General features: G+C 37.0%; 1 long non-coding RNA gene across 1 annotated transcript; it reads left to right on the forward strand.

The window, feature by feature from the left end:
* Positions 1–18889: 18889 nt before the first annotated feature.
* LOC132623165 (uncharacterized) lies at positions 18890–21766 on the forward strand. Its single transcript, XR_009576110.1, has 2 exons — positions 18890–20120; positions 21092–21766. It is a non-coding gene; the product is annotated as an uncharacterized LOC132623165 (long non-coding RNA).
* The last annotated feature ends 245 nt before the right edge of the window (positions 21767–22011 follow it).

The following is a 22011-nucleotide window of genomic DNA, read 5'->3' on the forward strand; positions in this document are numbered from 1 at the left end:
TCCATATTAATATCATAAGTACATTTTGTGAATCTCTTTTTTCGCTCCTTATGAAATTAATTTTTAGTCCTTCATCTCAAAATATTTATCTCGTTTCACTTCTTGAGGGTCAAATTAAATAAATGTTAATCAATATTTTCCCAAAATGAAATTCAATATATTAATAGGAGAATTGCAATTTATAGTATATTTCATATAGTTTTTTAATATCAAAATTTTAATTTTAAAACATTGAATTAATCTAATCTAATTTAGCTCCGAAAATTAGTCAAATTGTCTCTCGAAAAACCAACGTGAAAAATATCTTAGGACAGAGGGAATATATTATTTGTCCTTATTTACTACTGGAGCATTTATTAGGCCATATTGTATCTTTTGTTAAACCTCCAATATTTTACTTTTTTAGTGAGCTTATATGTGCTTATAAATATTTGTCCTAAAATTACTTTTAGGTATAATTTTATATCTTCTACTTTATTAATTTATTTTGAATTTTTATTTATTCATATTTTTGTAAGATCATTAATTAGGTTAAAATGTGTAAAAATTCAAAATTAAGGTTATAAATTTAGAGTTATTGAAATTTTTTGTTGTCTTAAATGATTCTACAAGATGAAAATATGAGTGTCTAATGCGGATGAAAATAAAATACATCATTAAATCTTACAAGATTTCAAGATAAGCACAAAATGAGTTTGAAGCATAGCAAAACTAAGTGATGAAAGATCAAGAAAATCAAAAAAATCAAGAAACACAATGTCACACCCTAATCTTACCAGGGTGTGATGGGCACCCGTCCCCATATTCGGAGCCGAGCGAACCCGATGACTCTTATTACATACATACTCGCTTGGACTCCTAACTCAAATAAAATGAAATACATAACAGGAGCTTTCAGACACATTTCTTTCGTCGTTCTCAAGTCAACCAAAATCTACAATCATATGGGATTTATATCATAACACAAAATGACACATCGGCTGATGGAGCCGCTTACAGAACTGACATTCTATACCCACGACTCTGTCTGCAAAGTCTCTAACTCCGAACAAGACACCATAGCATAATATTCTGACCCGGCAACACTCCAGGGGAAAATGGAGCTTGCCAACTCCGCTGGAACATCTTCTATAATGACTGCTACTCATCTGGGTGTACCTGCGTGGCATGAAACGCAGCCCCCCGAAGAAAGGGGGTCAGTACGGAAAATGTACTAAGCATGTAAGGCAAGAATCACAGTAAACGAATCATAACTGATATAAGGGGTGCAGAAACATATACAATGTCCAGAATATCAAAACTCTTGCCTTTAAAGCATTGATCATGCGTATCATTATCACATAGCGTACCCGGCCCGTTATGGGACTCGGTGGATAAAATCATGTCATCATACTTTCATATCATCGTGCATGCATATACATATACATATATATACCGTACCCGGCCCTCTAGTGAGGGACTCGGTGAGTAGAGTCTTGCATGTCAGCATCATATATCATATATATATATACCGTACCCGACCCTCTAGTGAAGGACTCGATGAATAAAGTCATGTCATCATATCAGCATGCTATCATATCATCTTGCATATGTATATATACATACCGTACCCGGCCCTCTAATGAGGGACTCGGTGAATCAAATCATCATATGCCCTCCTGGCCGCCATAACACATCATCATCTTATCATGTCATCATATACATATACCGTACCCGGCCCTCTAATGAGGGACTCGGTGAACAATGCAGTGGAGTGCGCACGATAACATACCCGGCCCGGGACTCGGTGAAAGACATATTGAGGCGTGCACGAGCAGAGTAGTGAGAAACTATATGCATACAAATCAAGACTCGATAGATAGGTATGCAAATCGACACTTAAGGATCATAAACACGTTTCGAGTCAATCCGAGTTAGTACGAAAAAGTTATGGACGTTTTAGTACAGAGCTTTCTACGAACGTTTCAGAAGCCATTTTTGGAAAATCAAAGCAACAATAGTGTTAGGTACCTTTCGAATATCGTTACGGATCAAATCAAATAGAGCTTTTGGAACCATATGTACGTATCAAAATATATCAAGGACTCAATGGAATAATCAAACGTGCTATCATTTGAAAATCAAGACATTAGTCATATCAATTATCTTTCAAATGCTATTCGGAAACATATCAAATAGATCTTCGGACATCATGGATACGCATCAAAACCATATGAAATAACTTATGGAAGTCAAGAATATTAGCCATCCTAGTGGCTCTAAGAATAGGAATTTCTTTGAAATCATACATATACGTCATCTGCTCGTTTCATAAGGATCATGCCAAAAGAAAGAAAGGGTAAGCCTTACATACATAAATCATCTATAACACATGTAAAAGAAGATTGAATACATACCTTTCTCACTCCACTTGTTAACTTGGCTAGAGTTGTAAACTTGCACAAATGAATGGTTTGCTTGCTTCAACAACCACCCCACGTTAATTAGGGCCTTAAAATTAGTTGGAATACTAGAAGAAAATAATTTTTCTTGATCAATTTCCATGGGCCAAATTTTTGGAGCCATGGCCGAATGCCTTCTAGTTTCTTTCCTTCAAGTTTCTTGAATTTTTATGAAGAGTATGTCTTGCTTTGTCATCAATTATGTATATATATATATATGGCTTCTACCAACACATGGTGGACATATGTCCCCTTCTCCCTTTTTCTTGAACTTTCTTAAAATAAAACAAAGATGACTAATTATCTTATTTTGTCATCACTTTTCCATATGTATATATATATATATATATATATATTTATATGGCTTCTACTAATACCATGTGAACCCATGCCACACGGCCAAGAGGGGCTTGGCTAGACCCTTTTTGAATATTTTGTGAAATTCCCATTTTGGCCCTAGCCTTCCACAATATTACCATGAACCACTTTGTGAATTTCCCTTTTTACCCTTAGCCTTTATTGATATTTCCATACTAGTAAACAACTTATACATTATTATTGATGCTTTTCTTCATTGTTCATGCCTCTCATACTCAGTACAATGTTCGTACTGACGTCCCTTCTTTGGACGCTGTGTTCATGCCCACAGGTAGACAGGGAGGCGAGCTTGATCCAGATACTTAGAGCTGTCAGCGGTGGAGAGCACTCCATTGTTAGGAGGTGCTTATGATTTCTCTTTGGTATATATGTATATATATTTTGGGCACGACGGAGTCTTGTTCCGTCTATGTACTCATTATGACAGTAGAGGCTCGTAGATACGTAGTGTGGGTCAGGTGGTCTCAAAAGATGCTATTACTATGTATATATTATTTTGATGGCCGAGAGACATATGTATATAAAGTACTTATGTTTTGATACAAATTATGTTTCCTATACTTTCATGCGTAAAACTGGCAAAAGATCATTAAATGAGTAAAATGAGTAGTAGAGTGAGCGGTGCTCGGTATCTAGCTCCGGGTACCCGTCGCGACCCCTAGTTGGGTCGTGACATTACCATAAGTTTTTCTTTCATTTTATGACCATATCATCACTTTGTCAACCTTTACATATCTTCCTATCCACTATTAGTCCCTTTCACCCATTTAACTCACTTACTCGTAATTTTTCTTAACCATGCACTTGTGTTGCAACTGCGCGTCCATATTTTTCGAGCGTCCTACTACTTTTGCTCTTAGCACAAAATCCTTACAGTTTGCACCCTTTCTATCCTCGCTCATCGGACCTTTAACTATATTTATGATGCTATGACCGAGCGGTCTCCCATGCACGTTCCTTGCAATTCATTCTATCTCCCCTAAGTTCAAATCTTTCAGACCTCACATGAATTCTCATTCCATACCATTAATTTCCTAATCCACGGTTTCAATCCATCATCCTTGTTCTTTCCTCGATGCGTAATCGGGTTTCTACTGCTAACTCGTTAAAGTATCTTCTTACTCCCATATATCCTTCTTATTCCTTCGACTAACCCATTAGTATACCTTTCCTACTTTCATTCTTAGTCCTCCTTGGGTTTCTTCTTCCTCGAGCACTTTTCGTTTCTTGTTATCTGTGGCATCGGCCCTGAAGTTCGTGAAATTTTACTTTAAATGTGCAAATCCGTTCTATTCTTAAATTATCCTTTTGGAAAGCTCCTCCATGTCCGAGGCAACTGTGTAAATTTTTACCACACACTTATCCCTTTATATACCTCTGACAGGCTGGAAATCCCTTAACTTCGTCGCAAAGCCTAAGCATTCTTTCTCTTACCTCACCTTCCTTGTTGTGGTCGCTATTCCTTCAGCCCCACTTATTGAAATTGGTTCTCAAACCTCACACATTCCTCTTTTGTTCCATATTACCACACTTTATCCTTTTCACGTGCCTATCTTTGAGTTTTTACCCAAGTAGTCTCGTGCTTTTGCCGGTAGTTTCTCTCGGGGGCTTCCCTCACTGAGGTTTCTTACCTTTCACCTTTTTCCGACATTTTGATCTCCTTGCCTTCCATTTACTCACTTTTCTTCTTTTCCAAATATCGTAGTATTAGAATTTTCCAATCTTAACCTGTAGTGAAAATGACATCAGCTTACCTTGTAACACTTGTACCATTTATTTTTGTTGTCACTTGAACTTCGGTACCCTTACTCGATTGAGGCCGTCCATACCGTAACGCCGGTTGCTGAGACACACACATCACATGTCCACCAATACATTCTCATGTGGGATATCATACGCATTCATATATATATATATATATATATATCTATATATATATATATATAATTACTATCAACTAGCCTACAAAAATACTTCCAAACGCTATTCAAGCCTATCCTAATTCCAAAGCTGTGATGCACTTTCTTTCTCTTCACCGGTCTAGTCTACCTTGTCTTACGCGACCTCTTAAGGTTTCCAACCATTTCGTATACTCTAGTTTCCCTTAGGCTACTCTAACTTCTCATTTGTCTCTTATGTCTCAAATTATAGGACTTTTAGTTCACTTCCAAGGGGGTCACCCATCCTAAAATTTCTCTCACCCCAGCACGCTTAACCTCGAAACTCCGATGAAATTCGGTGTGTTAGCGCTGATATAATCGCATCCACCTCTTCGCATGACCTCCATTACATGATCTGGAGCAAGTCGAGGTCTTACAGATTCCGAGACATTCTCGTAACACGTCTTTCCCTTTACAATTACTATTTACCCTTTTCAATCCTCAATATTCACTTTTCACTTATGTGTGTACTACTTTTCGTCCTAGATTCCTAGATTCCCGATGGTAACAATATACCTTCGCCGCCGTTACTTATGAATACTTCGGATATCAGCCTGTTCGGATTTCCACTCACCATCCTTATATAATAACCTACTGCAAAACCGATTGTCGACTTTCCCTAAATCATCCAATAGACCTTGCTTCTGCTAAACCTCGAATGCAACCCATTTTAATCCTTCAGACTGCTAATCGTCTTTCTCACAATCATTTTTCACGCCATGCCCGAATCCGTAGCTCCTCTAAAATATCACATCCCACTTATCGTCTATTTACGATATCTCCTTTCCAAGCTTCTTCCTATTAAGTGTACCTAACTAAATGACCTGATTTTTCTTGAATAATTCTAGAAGAATCTCCTTTACCATTCTTACTATTCAAACTTTGTACGCAGCAAACATCGACAATACCTCACAGAACATATGGTTGTATGACACATTCCAGCCGTCCAGAGCTTCCAATTTCAGGTAACAGAACAAATATATCAAGACTTACTTCTATAACTTTCCATATGATCACTTACCTTCTTCCGTCGTATGTAAGGCTTATTTGAGGAATCTCATTTCCTATGACTTGGCTCTATCGCACGATCTAAGACAGAAAGAAGGTCAACAATCCCTAGATGCCCTGCAGTCTCCTGTTTATAAATGTGGCCGGCTTCACACCCATAAACAGGACTCTACTGGACACGACTTTGCCGACAACCCCTAGGACAACCTCCTCTGATACCACTTTTTCACACCCTAATCTTACTAGGGTGTGATGGGCACCCATCCCCATATTCGGAGCCAAGCAAACCCGCTGACTCTTATTACATACATACTCTCTTGGACTCCTAACTCAAATAAAATGAAATACATAACAGGAGCTTTCAGACACATTTCTTTCGTCGTTCTCAAGTCAACCAAAATCTACAATCATATGGGATTTATATCATAACACAAAATGACACATCGGCTGATGGATCCGCTTACAGAACTGACATTCTATACCCACGACTCTGTCTGCAAAGTCTCTAACTCCGAACAAGACACCATAGCATAATATTCTGACCCGGCAACACTCCAGGGGCAAATGGAGCTTGCCAACTCCGCTGGAACATCTTCTATAATGACTGCTACTCATCTGGGTGTACCTGCGTGGCATGAAACGCAGTCCTCGAAGAAAGGGGGTCAGTACGGAAAATGTACTAAGCATGTAAGGCAAAAATCACAGTAAACGAATCATAACTGATATAAGGGGTGCAGAAACATATACAATGTCCAGAATACCAAAACTCTTGCCTTTAAAGCATTGATCATGCGTATCATTATCACATAGCGTACCCGGCCCGTTATGAGACTCGGTGGATAAAATCATGTCATCATAATTTCATATCATCGTGCATGCATATACATATACATATATATACCGTACCCAGCCCTCTAGTGAGGGACTCGGTGAGTAGAGTCTTGCATGTCAACATCATATATCATATATATATATACCGTACCCGGCCCTCTAGTGAGGGACTCGGTGAATAAAGTCATGTCATCATATCAGCATGCTATCATATCATCATGCATATGTATATATACATACCGTACCCGACCCTCTAATGAGGGACTCGGTGAATCAAATCATCATATGCCCCCCTGGCTGCCATAACACATCATCATCTTATCATGTCATCATATACATATACGGTACCCGGCCCTCTAATGAGGGACTCGGTGAACAATGCAGTGGAGTGCGCACGATAACATACCCGGCCCGGGACTCGGTGAAAGACATATTGAGGCGTGCACGAGCAGAGTAGTGAGAAACTACATGCATAGAAATCAAGACTCGATAGATAGGTACGCAAATCGACACTTAAGGATCATAAACACGTTTCGAGTTAATCCGAGTTAGTATGAAAAAGTTATGGACGTTTTAGTATAGAGCTTTCTATGAACATTTCAGAAGCCATTTTTGGAAAATCAAAGCAACAATCGTGTTAGGTACCTTTTGAATATCGTTACGGATCAAATCAAATAGAGCTTTTGAAACCATATGTACGTATCAAAATATATCAAGGACTCAATGGAATAATCAAACGTGCTATCATTTGAAAATCAAGACATTAGTCATATCAATTATCTTTCAAATGCTATTCGAAAACATATCAAATAGATCTTCGGACATCATGGATACGCATCAAAACCATATGAAATAGCTTATGGAAGTCAAGAATATTAGCCATCCTAGTGGCTCTAAGAATAGGAATTTCTTTGAAATCATACATATACGTCATCTGCTTGTTTCATAAGGATCATGCCAAAAGAAAGAAAGGGTAAGCATTACATACATAAATCATCTATAACACATGTAAAAGAAGATTGAATACATACCTTTCTCACTCCACTTGTTAACTTGGATAGAGTTGTAAACTTGCACAAATGAATGGTTTGCTTGCTTCAACAACCACCCCACGTTAATTCGGGCCTTCAAATTAGTTGGAATACTGGAAGAAAATAATTTTTCTCGATCAATTTCCATGGGCCAAATTTTTGGAGCCATGGCCGAATGCCTTCTAGTTTCTTTCCTTCAAGTTTCTTGAATTTTTATGAAGAGTATGTCTTGCTTTGTCATAAATTATGTATATATATATATGGCTTCTACCAACACAAGGTGGACACATGTCCCCTTCTCCCTTTTTCTTGAACTTTCTTAAAATAAAACAAAGATGACTAATTATCTTATTTTGTCATCACTTTTCCATATGTATATATATATATATATATATATATATATATATATATATATATATATATATATATATATATATATATATATATATATATATTTATATGGATTCTACTAATACCATGTGAACCCATGCCACACGGCCAACAGGGGCTTGGCTAGAACCTTCTTGAACATTTTGTGAAATTCCCATTTTGCCCCTAGCCTTCCACAATATTACCATGAACCACTTTGTGAATTTTCCTTTTTACCCTTAGCCTTTCTCGATATTTCCATACTAGTAAACAACTTATACATTAAAATAATTTTGGAAAATAGTCTTACCCTTGACTTACCACGATTATCTTAATATACCCGAATGTACAAAATACGGGATGTAACATCCTCCCCCCCTTTAGAACATTCGTCCTCGAATGTTCAACTGATCTCATAGGGTCTTATGATACTTCGGGGGGTCCCTCTTATTGTAGCCCTTTCCTTCATGCCCCATTCCTTGCCTTTCACCCTATTTTCTTATAATCGGACTCCTCGGTCTCTACATGAGTCCTCATTCCGTGTCATGGGTCTTCTAATCCACTGCACCAACTCATTATCCTTGTCCTTCCCGGGTCATCTCTTATTTATTACTGTTTCGTCACAATGCCTTAATAGAAGTCGTGTCTTTGGTACGCAATCTTCACTTGACGATCCAATATGGCCACAGGTTGTTCCTTGCCCTCACATTTCTCGACACAAGTATACTTATCTCCGATTTCTTTGTATTGGCGCTCATTTCGTCTATCGTTATTCCTTGTTGGCTCTCCGGTGTGGATTCTTTATGAATTATGATTGGGCATTGCTTCACGTTGATGATTCATATAATTTCATAGCGTATATTCTCATGTTCCGTATAATTGATGGTCCATGAACTATTTTCTAGTATCCGATGAACTCTTTTATTTCATTCATAGGCACTGCGTCCCTTCTTTCCTTCCAAAATTTCCAAACTACCAATCGTTGATACTTTCGTTATAATAGTCGTTGTCATCCGAAATATCCTTTGAATCTTATCATCCTTTCCGTTCATGTCGGCCTCACAGTACACTCATTTTTAATTAGTTTCCATTTATTTCATGTATTCTCCTGACATGCCGATATGTTTTGAACTCTGGCCCCGAGCTAATAAATTTTCCTCCTCTAGAGCCTGAAAGTGTTGCGATTCCTTTAGAGTCTGATATAATATATTCTCCCCCCCCCCCCCCCTTTTTAAGGGGCTCCTTATATGTCAACAGTCTTCGAGTATCCTCGTCTACGATAATTACCTTATTCCTCGTCTTTCTTTCTAACTCTGTGCATAACATATCGAAAACTTCTTACCTGTTACACCTCGGAAATTTTTTCGTACTTGGGTGACGAGTAGAACAATGAAGGGCTTGAGTGTATGCTGTTTTACTAAGTCGGGAATGGCTAATTATGAATTTTTGAAAATAAGGAAGTGGCGGAGAATTCTCAGCTCAGTGGTCGTAAAGGGCACTATACGACCCGTAAAGTGATTTACGGACCGTATAGTGCAATCGTCCTCCAGCTGTCCAAAAATTTCAAGTTCTGTCAGGGTGTTGAAATGGCTAAAAACGACTTGGAGGACGGCCCGTAAACTGGTTTACGGACCGTAAACCTCGGTCGTAAACTACCATGTCCCTTAGCCAAACTTTCTGTTTTTGAAATGCTTAAAAACGATCGCGGAGGACGGACCGTAAACCACAATACGGTCCGTAAACTGTGGTTTACGACCACTGTTCATCCCGACAATGTTTCATTAAAGATCCGTTTTGTGATCATTAAAAGGGACTTAAGCCTCATTTCACTTCATTTTTCATCCATACACCTCAAGAATTCTCTAGAACTCTCCAAATATTTCCTCCATAAAAAATCAAGAGAATCAAAGGGAACATCAAGATCAACACCACTAAATTCATGAAAACAAGTGTAAGAACACATCAAAGGATCATCTAAGTCAAGAAATCCTTAAAAGGGTGGAACTATGGTTTTAGCTAAGTGAAGTATTTCAACTCAAGGCCTGTTCAATAATCATTTAAGGTATGTTTCATGACTATACCACGTGATTCAAGGTATTGGAAGGCTTAGATACTTAAAATGTAAAAGAACATAGGAATGGGTCATTATTGAGTGAATAGTGACATAAATGAATGATAGTGGAATTGAATCATGAATGTTGAAGTGTTGAGAGTACAAATACAATATAAATGATGTTTATAACGTGAAGCAAGTAGTAAATGCACGAAAGCACAAAGGTGAGCTATAGGGAGAAATATGGGAAAATTGGAGAAAAATGGTGGATTTTGTTAATGGTACATAAATGATGATTTTGATTGCGATATTGCGAATAGCATTTCGAATGATGGGGGTAGATATTGAACATAGGAAAAGTAGTATAAACGAAGGAAGTACTACCCAAATTTTCCTAGAACTAGCGATCCCTTCTTGTAGTTAATTAACTAATGTAATACGAATTCTATCATGAAGGTGACGACGTGGTATCGAAGGAGAATAAGTGGACAACAACTTAGCTAAACGGCAAGGTATGTGAGGCTAGTCCTTTCTTTCCAATGGCATGAATCTTATAGTCCGAATTACCATATTTCCATGAGCTCCTACATTCCAAAAAGTTAAATGCCTATATGAGATAAGTTATACGATATGATGATGCTAGGATGATGATGATGGTAGTCCTTGCCTACACTCACCTTATGTACTAGTCCTTTCAAGGTGAGGCAGAATGTCCGTAATTTCTCCATAAAGTAATCGGGGGGTCACGACCTTACGTCACCCCGATATAGTAAAGTTGTTCTCAAACCTTACGCATGTGCTATGATAAGATAAGTATTTCATAATGAGTACATTATTATGATTATTTTATGATAAGCATGGCATGAGCATTGCATACCGGGCCTAGTTGGCCGGGCAGACACCGCTTCGGCGGGCGGCGATACGGATACACCACGACCTTTGGGCGTGGGCAGACACCACTAGTGGGCGGCATGAGATGGTACCCAGGACGCGGGCTTACATTATTGATTATCACACCGTTCCGACATGGGCGGGCAGCTTGCATATGATGCATACATGTTACGATGATAAGTATGAGTAAGACAGTATGCATTATTCCATTTATGATTATCGGTCAGATCCATATGCTTTATATTGATGCTCTCATTATATTATTGATGCTTTTCTTCATTATTCATGCCTCTCATACTCAGTACAATGTTCGTAGTGACGTCCCTTCTTTGGACGCTGTGTTCATGCCCACAGGTAGATAGGGAGGCGAGTTTGATCCAGATACTTAGGAGCTGTCAGCGGTGGAGAGCACTCCATTGTTCGGAGGTGCTTATGATTTCTCTTTGGTATATATGTATATATATTAGGGCACGACGGAGTCTTGTTCCGTCTATGTACTCATTATGACAGTAGAGGCTCGTAGATACGTAGTGTGGGTCAGGCGGTCTCAAAAGATGCTATTATTATGTATATATTATTTTGATGGCCGAGAGACATATGCATATAAAGTACATATGTTTTGATACAAATTATGTTTCCTATACTTTCATGCGTAAAACTGGCAAAAGATCATTAAATGAGTAAAATGAGTAGTAGAGTGAGCAGTGCTCGGTATCTAGCTCCGGGTACCCGTCGCGGCCCCTAGTTGGGTCGTGACATTACCATAAGTTTGTCTTTCATTTTATGACCATATCATCACTTTGTCAGCCTTTCCATATCTTCCTATCCACTATTAGTCCCTTTCACCCATTTAACTCACTTACTCGTAATTGTTCTTAACCATGCACTTGTGTTGCAACTGCGCGTCCATATTTTTCGAGCGTCCCGCTACTTTTGCTCTTAGCATAAAATCCTTACAGTTTGCACCCTTTCTATCCTCGCTCATCGGACCTTTAACTATATTTATGATGCTATGACCGAGCGGTCTCCTATGCACGTTCCTTGCACTTCATTCTATCTCCCCTAAGTTCAAATCTTTCAGACCTCACATGAATTATCATTCCATGCCATTAATTTCCTAATCCACGGTTTCGATCCATCATCCTTGTTCTTTCCTCGATACGTAATTGGGTTTCTACTGCTAACTCATTAAAGTATCTTCTTACTCCCATATATCCTTCTTATTCCTTCGACTAACCCATTAGTATACCTTTCCTACTTTCATTCTTAGTCCTCCTTGGGTTTCTTCTTCCTCGAGCACTTTTCTTTTCTTGTTATCTGTGGCATCGGCCCTGAAGTTCATGAAATTTTACTTTAAATGCGTAAATCCGTTCTATTCTTAAATTATCCTTTTGGAAAGCTCCTCTATGTCCGAGGAAACTGTGTAAATTTTTACCACACACTTATCCCTTTATATACCTCTTACAGGCTGGAAATCCCTTAACATCGTCGCAAAGCCTAAGCATTCTTTCTCTTACCTCACCTTCCTTGTTGTGGTCGCTATTCCTTCAGCCCCACTTATTGAAATTGGTTCTCAAACCTCACACATTCCTCTTTTGTTCCATATTACTACACTTTATCCTTTTCACGTGCCTATCTTTGAGTTTTTAACCAAGTAGTCTCGTGCTTTTGCCGGTAGTTTCTCTCGGGGGCTTCCCTCACTGAGGTTTCTTACCTTTCACCTTTTTCCGACATTTTGATCTTCTTGCCTTCCATTTACTCACTTTTCTTCTTTTCCAAATATCGTAGTATTAGAATTTTCTAATCTTAACCTGTAGTGAAAATGACATCAACTTACCTTGTAACACTTGTACCATTTATTTTTGTTGTCACTTGAACTTCGGTACCCTTACTCGATTGAGGCCGTCCATACCATAACGCCGGTTGCTGAGACACACACATCACATGCCCACCAATACATTCTCATGTGGGATATCGTACGCATTCATATATATATATATATATATATATATATATATAATTATTATCAACTAGACCACAAAATACTTCCAAACGCTATTCAAGCCTATCCTAATTCCAAAGCTGTGATGCACTTTCTTTCTCTTCACCGGTCTAGTCTACCTTGTCTTACGCGACCTCTTAAGGTTTCCAACCATTTCGTACTCTCTAGTTTCCCTTAGGCTACTCTAACTTCTCATTTGCCTCTTATGTCTCAATTTATAGGACTTTTAGTTCACTTCCCGGGGGGTCACCCATCCTAAAATTTCTCTCACCCCAGCACGCTTAACCTCGAAACTCCGATGAAATTCGGTGCGTTAGCGCTGATATAATCGCATCTACCTCTTCGCATGACCTCCATTACATGATCTGGAGCAAGTCGAGGTCTTACAGATTCCGAGACATTCTCGTAACACGTCTTTCCCTTTACAATTACTATTTACCCTTTTCAATCCTCAATATTCACTTTTCACTTATGTGTGTACTACTTTTCGTCCTAGATTCCTAGATTCCCGATGGTAACAATATACCTTCGCCGCCGTTACTTATGAATACTTCGGATATCAGCCTGTTCGGATTTCCACTCACCATCCTTATATAATAACCTACTGCAAAACCGATTGTCGACTTTCCCTAAATCATCCAATAGACCTTGCTTCTGCTAAACCTCGAATGCAACCCATTTTAATCCTTCACAATGCTAATCGTCTTTCTCACAATCATTTTTCACGCCATGCCCGAATCCGTAGCTCCTCTAAAATATCACATCCCACTTATCGTCTATTTACGATATTTCCTTTCCAAGCTTCTTCCTGTTAAGTGTACCTAACTAAATGACCTTATTTTTCTTGAATAATTCTGGAAGAATCTCCTTTACCATTCTTACTATTCAAACTCTGTACGCAGCATACATCGACAATACCTCACAGAACATATGGTTGTATGACACATTCCAGCTGTCCAGAGCTTCCAATTTCAGGTAACAGAACAAATATATCAAGACTTACTTCTATAACTTTCCATATGATCACTTACCTTTTTCCGTCGTATGTAAGGCTTATTTAAGGAATCTCATTTCCTATGACTTGGCTCTATCGCACGATCTAAGACAGAAAGAAGGTCAACAATCCCTAGATGCCCTGCAGCCTTCTGTTTATAAATGTGGCCGGCTTCACACCCATAAACAGGACTCTACTGGACACGACTTTGCAGACAACCCCTAGGACAACCTGCTCTGATACCACTTTTTCACACCCTAATCTTACCAGGGTGTGATGGGCACCCATCCCCATATTCGGAGCCGAGCAAACCCGCTGACTCTTATTACATACATATTCTCTTGGACTCCTAACTCAAATAAAATGAAATACATAACAGGAGCTTTCAGACACATTTCTTTCGTCGTTCTCAAGTCAACCAAAATCTACAATCATATGGGATTTATATCATAACACAAAATGACACATCGGCTGATGGATCCGCTTACAGAACTGACATTCTATACCCACGACTCTGTCTGCAAATTCTATACCCACGACTCTGTCTGCAAAGTCTCTAACTCCGAACAAGACACCATAGCATAATATTCTGACCCGGCAACACTCCAGGGGCAAATGGAGCTTGCCAACTCCGCTGGAACATCTTCTATAATGACTGCTACTCATCTGGGTGTACTTGCGTGGCATGAAACGCAGCCCCCGAAGAAAGGGGGTCAGTACGGAAAATGTACTGAGCATGTAAGGCAAGAATCACAGTAAACGAATCATAACTGATATAAGGGGTGCAGAAACATATACAATGTCCAGAATACCAAAACTCTTGCCTTTAAAGCATTGATCATGCGTATCATTATCACATAGCGTACCCGGCCCGTTATGGGACTCGGTGGATAAAATCATGTCATCATACTTTCATATCATCGTGCATGCATATACATATACATATATATACCGTACCCGGCCCTCTAGTGAGGGACTCGGTGAGTAGAGTCTTGCATGTCAACATCATATATCATATATATATATACCGTACCCGGCCCTCTAGTGAGGGACTCGGTGAATAAAGTCATGTCATCATATCAGCATGCTATCATATCATCATGCATATGTATATATACATACCGTACCCGACCCTCTAATGAGGGACTCGGCGAATCAAATCATCATATGCCCTCCTGGCCGCCATAACACATCATCATCTTATCATGTCATCATATATATATACCGTACCCGGCCCTCTAATGAGGGACTCGGTGAACAATGCAGTGGAGTGCGCACGATAACATACCCGGCCCGGGACTCGGTGAAAGACATATTGAGGCGTGCACGAGCAGAGTAGTGAGAAACTACATGCATACAAATCAAGACTCAATAGATAGGTACGCAAATCGACACTTAAGGATCATAAACACGTTTCGAGTCAATCCGAGTTAGTACGAAAAAGTTATGGACGTTTTAGTACAGAGCTTTCTACGAACGTTTCAGAAGTCATTTTTGGAAAATCAAAGCAACAATCGTGTTAGGTACCTTTCGAATATCGTTACGGATCAAATCAAATAGAGCTTTTGAAACCATATGTACGTATCAAAATATATCAAGGACTCAATGGAATAATCAAACGTGCTATCATTTGAAAATCAAGACATTAGTCATATCAATTATCTTTCAAATGCTATTCGAAAACATATCAAATAGATCTTCGGACATCATGGATACGCATCAAAACCATATGAAATAGCTTATGGAAGTCAAGAATATTAGCCATCCTAGTGGCTCTAAGAATAGGAATTTCTTTGAAATCATACATATACGTCATTTGCTTGTTTCATAAGGATCATGCCAAAATAAAGAAAGGGTAAGCCTTACATACATAAATCATCTATAACACATGTAAAAGAAGATTGAATACATACCTTTCTCACTCCACTTGTTAACGTGGCTAGAGTTGTAAACTTGCACAAATGAATGGTTTGCTTGCTTCAACAACCACCCCACGTTAATTAGGGCCTTCAAATTAGTTGGAATACTGGAATAAAATAATTTTTCTCGATCAATTTCCATGGGCCAAATTTTTGGAGCCATGGCCGAATGCCTTCTAGCTTCTTTCCTTCAAGTTTCTTGAATTTTTATGAAGAGTATGTCTTGCTTTGTCATCAATTATGTAAATATATATATATATATATATGGCTTCTACCAACACAAGGTGGACACATGTCCCCTTCTCCCTTTTTCTTGAACTTTCTTAAAATAAAACAAAGATGACTAATTATCTTATTTTGTCATCACTTTTCCATATGTATATATATATATTTATATGGATTCTACTAATACCATGTGAACCCATGCCACACGGCCAAGAGGGGCTTGGCTAGAACCTTCTTGAATATTTTGTGAAATTCCCATTTTGCCCCTAGCCTTCCACAATATTACCATGAACCACTTTGTGAATTTTGCTTTTTACCCTTAGCCTTTCTCGATATTTCCATACTAGTAAACAACTTATACATTAAAATAATTTTGAAAAATAGTCTTACCCTTGACTTACCACGATTATCTTAAAATACCCGAATGTACAAAATACGGGATATAACACACAAGATTGAAATTCAAGAGCAAGAAAGTCCAAGAAACTCAAGTTTGAATATTATTTTCTTACAAGAATGAGAGTTCTTGTTTGTTGAATCCTTTTCTAAATAGGTTTCCTGTTTCTTGATTTATATTATAATAGAGATTTAATTTCCTATCATTAGTAGGATCTTTATTCTAGTTCTAGTAGGATTTTAGTTTTCTTTATTCTTTTCCTTATAGAATAGAAATTTTACTTTTCTTGTTTTTAGCTATTTTCTTTCTAGAGTAGAATAGGAATTTGTAGTCATCAAAGAAGAGACCCTAGGCCTATCTAAAGGGTTCTTATTCTTTGTTAAACACTGTTCATGTTTTTAGCATAAACCTAAATTTTGCAATAGAGTTATTTTTCTCTATTTCTTGTTCTTATCCTTGTTTTTGGTTCCAAGCAAGGTGGTGGTAGTCTTTATCTTATTTTCAATAGCGTGTGGTGTTTTTTTATCACGTAAGTTGATTCCAAGTGGTGACTGAGGAACTTTATTGGTTCTTGATCATTCAAGAACGTGTTTCTTGATTAAAATTCGTTCTATTTCGTACCCAGAACCTTAACTTTCTTCCCATCGCTCTACCCTCAATATTTACTTGTTTTAAACGGGTAAATAGTTATTTTCATAGTTCAGATCGTCATCTTTCACCTCGTTTTGGAATCACCTAATTCCGAGACCTATAACTTGAGTTACGTCGGTTTCTTAACTTCTGCCAATCAAGTCGTTTCAAGATCAAGATCCTGGTCGATTGGTTCTTTGAATTTCAATCTTGCATTTCTTGGTTTCTTGGACTTTCTTGCTCTGATACCAAATTGATGTGATTCTTTGAGTTAACAAAGAACCAATCGATCAGGATCTTGATTTTGAAACGACTTGATGGGCAGAATTCAAGAAACCGACGTAACTCAAGTTATAGGTCTCGGAATTAGGTGATTCCAAAACAAGGTGAAAAATGACGATCTGAACTATGAAAATAACTATTTACCCGTTTAAAGCAAATAAATATTGAGGGTAGAATGATGGGAAGAAAGTTAAGGTTCTGGGTACGAAATAGAACGAATTTTAATCAAGAAACGCGTTCTTGAATGATTAAGAACTAATAAAGTTCCTAAGTCACCACTTGAAATCAACTTACATGATAAAGAAACACCACACGTTATTGAAAACAAGATAAAGACTACCTCCACCTTGCGTAGAACCAAAAATAAGGATAAAGAACAAGAAATAGAGAAAATAACTCTATTGCAAAATTTAGGTTTGTGCTAAAACCGTGAATAGTGTTAAAACAAAGAATAAGAACCCTTTATATAGGCCCAGGGTCTCTTCTTTGATATCCCTATTCTATTCTAGAAAGGAAATAACTAAAAACAAGAAAAGTAAAATTCCTATTCTATAAGGAAAAGAATAAAGAAAACTAAAATCCGACTAGAACTAGAATAAAGATCCTACTAATAATAGGAAATTAAATCTCTATTATAATATAAATCAAGAAACAAGAAACCTATTTAGAAAAGGATTAAAGAAACAAGAATTCTCATTCTTATAAGAAAATAATCTTCAAACTTGAGTTTCTTGGACTTTCTTGCTCTTGAATTTCAATCTTGTGTTTCTTGGTTTTCTTGATTTTCTTGATCTTTCATCACTAAGTGTCGCTAGCTACATGTTTGGACAGATTTCGTAGCATTTTGGTTCAAACTCTTTACTTGTCTTAAGAGTTCATTGAGTATGTATATATTTTTTTTTTTGGTAATAAGTATGTATAAATTATTAATTTAGAATGAAGTAACTTAAAGTAGTTAGATTAAGAATCCATAAAATTTAAATTTTATTTCAGCATCTAATTTGAAGCAAATAATTTCATTAAATAAAAGTTAAGATTTAAAGGAGTGAAATGAAGGTTTTGCTTATATATTGAAAATATACTTATTTGAAATTTTAATTATTATACAGTAAAAAGGTGTAAAATGAAGTATTTTTTAAATTTAAGTATCTATTTTATATTTTGAGTGCCTCATGAAACTAGTTGTGTTAATATACTTAAAGACCCTTTAATTATTAACATGACCAAATAAGTAGTAGGGATATTTTTATCAAATAAAAAATGGGTACAATGCTAACCTACTACCTTCAAGTAGTAGGTTAGTAAGACCTACATATAAATTTATAGTTTTTTTTTAAAAAAGTTGAAAGTTAGCAAAATAGAACTTGATTCTTGAAATTGACAACTTTGATACCATAAATTTTATTGTTTCAACTTATTTGTTGCAATTCTTGAGAACTTGAGACGAATGCAAAAATATAAAAATAAATGAATGTAGTTTTGATTTATTAAATGTCTTGCATTCCTTGTTTTTAGATAATGGACACCTTCGTAAGAGGGGAAAAAGGTGAGAATACGAGTTTATTATGAGAAAGGAAAAAAAGAATATAAATTCAACTATATAATAAGTGAGACTTGTTGGTACGATGAAGGGCACTTTGGGCATTTTCGTTTTAAATTACAACTCATTTGTTTATCTCTTGGGGACACGTGTGATACAACTGCTTCCTACTCTCTTCACTTTGAGAAAGCTTCTTCCATGCCTCTAACCTCTCTCCGGCAAAATTTAACAGATTTGCATGAAGCTCTGGTCTATTGAAGCTGAGTATTGTCATCTCTTCTCCATGTTTCTGTACTTTTATTTCTCTCTACTTTACTCTTATTTTTTCCACTTCTATCTTGACCTCACTATATTATTCTTCATCGAATTGATACCAAAACTTTTTTTTCTCCTCAAGTTTCAATCTCAGAACTTTATCATCTTTTCTCTTTCGCTCCATGATACTTGCATGCATTGCAGAATCTGTAAATTTTCTCCCTTTTTGTGGTTGATTTGGGAATAAATGCTAATTTTCATATCCATGTTTCGGGTAACAATAGATTAGCTCTCAATTGGTTGTTATTTTTTCCATTTTCAGATTCGGTTAAACTTTTTAACTTTTTGGATTTTTGCTTTTGGTTGATCTGGGGAATGAATGCTAATTTGTTCTCCAAAGATTTTTGTTTTCCATATTTTGGTATGTAGTAGATTAGCTCTCAATCCAGTTTGTTGTGATTGTTTTTTTGACTATGCTATTTTTTCATTTATTACTTTTTCTTGATTGAATATACTATATGTTAATTTTCCTACCTCAGGACTAGCTTTCTTTTTTTGGATCTTTTGTGTTAAAGTAGATCCACTGAGCGCATTTTCCTCTGTCATACGTTTGGATCCTGTTTTAAAATAAAAATTTGAGGTATGATCTTCTTTGGTTTTCACCAAATTGTTCTTTCCGCTGCATGTGCTGGTATTTCTTGAGATTAAACAATGGAAGTAAATATGTTTGCTCTAATTCTGTATTCCATTTCTCAGTGTTGTTTGCATGAGCTTTGTGGTTAGGAAAATTTCTACATTTTCTATTATTAAATTATGAGTTTCATTGCAAAATTCTTCTTACGACCTTCTTGTGGCAGATAATAGTACATAGAAGTAGAGGCAACGTAACTAGATCAGTGACAAAGGATTGGTCGGCAGTTTGCAGTTGATAAAGGTGAACTTTTGGCATTGCACATGTTGTATTATCACCTCATAATGCAGCAAAAACGACAGTTTACAACAGCCAGACTCTGTTATCTTGGTAAACTATAGTTAGCTCTTAAAATGCCAAAGGTGATAAACTTCTTAGATGTATATAAGGCTAATTCACCAATTCATGATCTTTCATGTAATCGCTGAAAGAAGTTAAGCTTCTGCATCATGACTAAAGCTTTTTATGATGATAGAATATGATAAGAAATGCTTGCATTATTTGCAAAATTAAGTACATTACTTTATTTTGGATTAACCCAAATTTATGAGCGGAATTTATCTCTAAAACTAGCACTTCTCGACAAAGAGATGGAAAAAAAATATTGACTAGCTTTTCTCGATAAGTAGTTTCATTAGCGTAGATTCAGGACCAAGCCAATCTCAATTAAGAAAAAAGTTGTATTAGATAAGGACGAATACTGGTTGATTGCCTTTTTTATGATCTTATCAGAAGTTCCATTTGATAATTTATCTAGCTTTTCATCACAAATTTTCTTTTCTGCTGAAGTTTGCTGTTCAGCATTTCAACACCATGAATTTCTGGTAATAGCATTGTTTACTATGTTACATTTTGAGAAATGAAAGCATTATGTATACGGAAATGTCCTATGTTTCCTTGTGATTATTGTTTAAAATACATCATTGACATTCAAGTTAACATTTGTGAGGTATGAGTTAACATTGCTGCCTATTTATTTAATGCATTTCCTTTCAGTAGCAAAAATTGAAAAACAATTAAACACTGCTGCTCCTTCTATATATACAATTTCAGTCGAGGTGCAGTTGAATTTTGCCAGTTAACCAGATATTCACCTTGCCTCATCATTTTTGCACCAATTCCACTTCTCACGTACCTTATTTTGTAACTCATCTTTACTGCGCCAAATAAAAAAGATAACATCATCTAATTTACCAATTTTTGTTCTTTAATAGATTGTAAATGCAATGGATTTAGTGCATCCCAAAGGAGATATGACCGAAAGAATGGGCTCGTTGGAATTACACTGATGACCATCCCCATTGGGAAAGAGTTCGAGAAGCAGCAAAGGAGTACCGAGTGCCGTATGAAATAATCAGAAATGAAGTCACTCAGGCTATCACAAAGATAAGGTTGAATTTTCCATCTCAAGATTCAACATAAATTGATCTAGAGATGCCAGGACCATCCAGCAGAAAATGCTACTACGCAAGGTCGCGAAAAAGAAGTCTCGAAAACAAAGAAAATTTCAAGAAAAAACATGGACCAGAATGGTGGATAGAGAAAGGATACACAGTTCCGCCGTTGACGCCATCAAGCATCGCTCCGTCGGATAAGGCTTACTGACGTGCTTACAAGAAAGACAAAAACCGACCCCATGGTCACATGCTTGCACATGGTTGTCATGCTTTGGATAGTGTTCTCCTCGTTTTATTAGGCTTGTTTTATTAGGCTCGTTTTATTAGGCTTGTTTTATTAGGCCCTTGTCTAGCGGGACCCGTGTGTCATGTAAGATATGTCTTGTAGTAGCCTCCAGCTCCTATAAATAAGAGGCTATGTAATAGTTAGAAGGTATCAAACAATCTCCCTGTAAATTTTCCGATATCAATAAAATGTTTGCTTTCTAAATTTCTCTTGTTCTTCTCTTTGAAAGGCATGGAAAGGCTGATCTTAAGTTAGTATAGGGTTAGGAAGTATTGAGCAAGTTAAGCTTGCTACAAGTACAATAGTCCTAAGTTAGTATAGGGTTAGGAAATATTGAGCAAGTTAAGCTTGCTACAAGTACAATGGTTTTCCGAAGCTTTGACAGTATGTCTGTAGTAGTGGGAAAGTTTTTTCGAGTTGAGTAGCTTGGCTAGGAAACCAGCCCATTTTG

This window comes from Lycium barbarum, chromosome 12 (genome assembly GCF_019175385.1).
Source record: "Lycium barbarum isolate Lr01 chromosome 12, ASM1917538v2, whole genome shotgun sequence".
NCBI lineage: Eukaryota > Viridiplantae > Streptophyta > Magnoliopsida > Solanales > Solanaceae > Lycium > Lycium barbarum.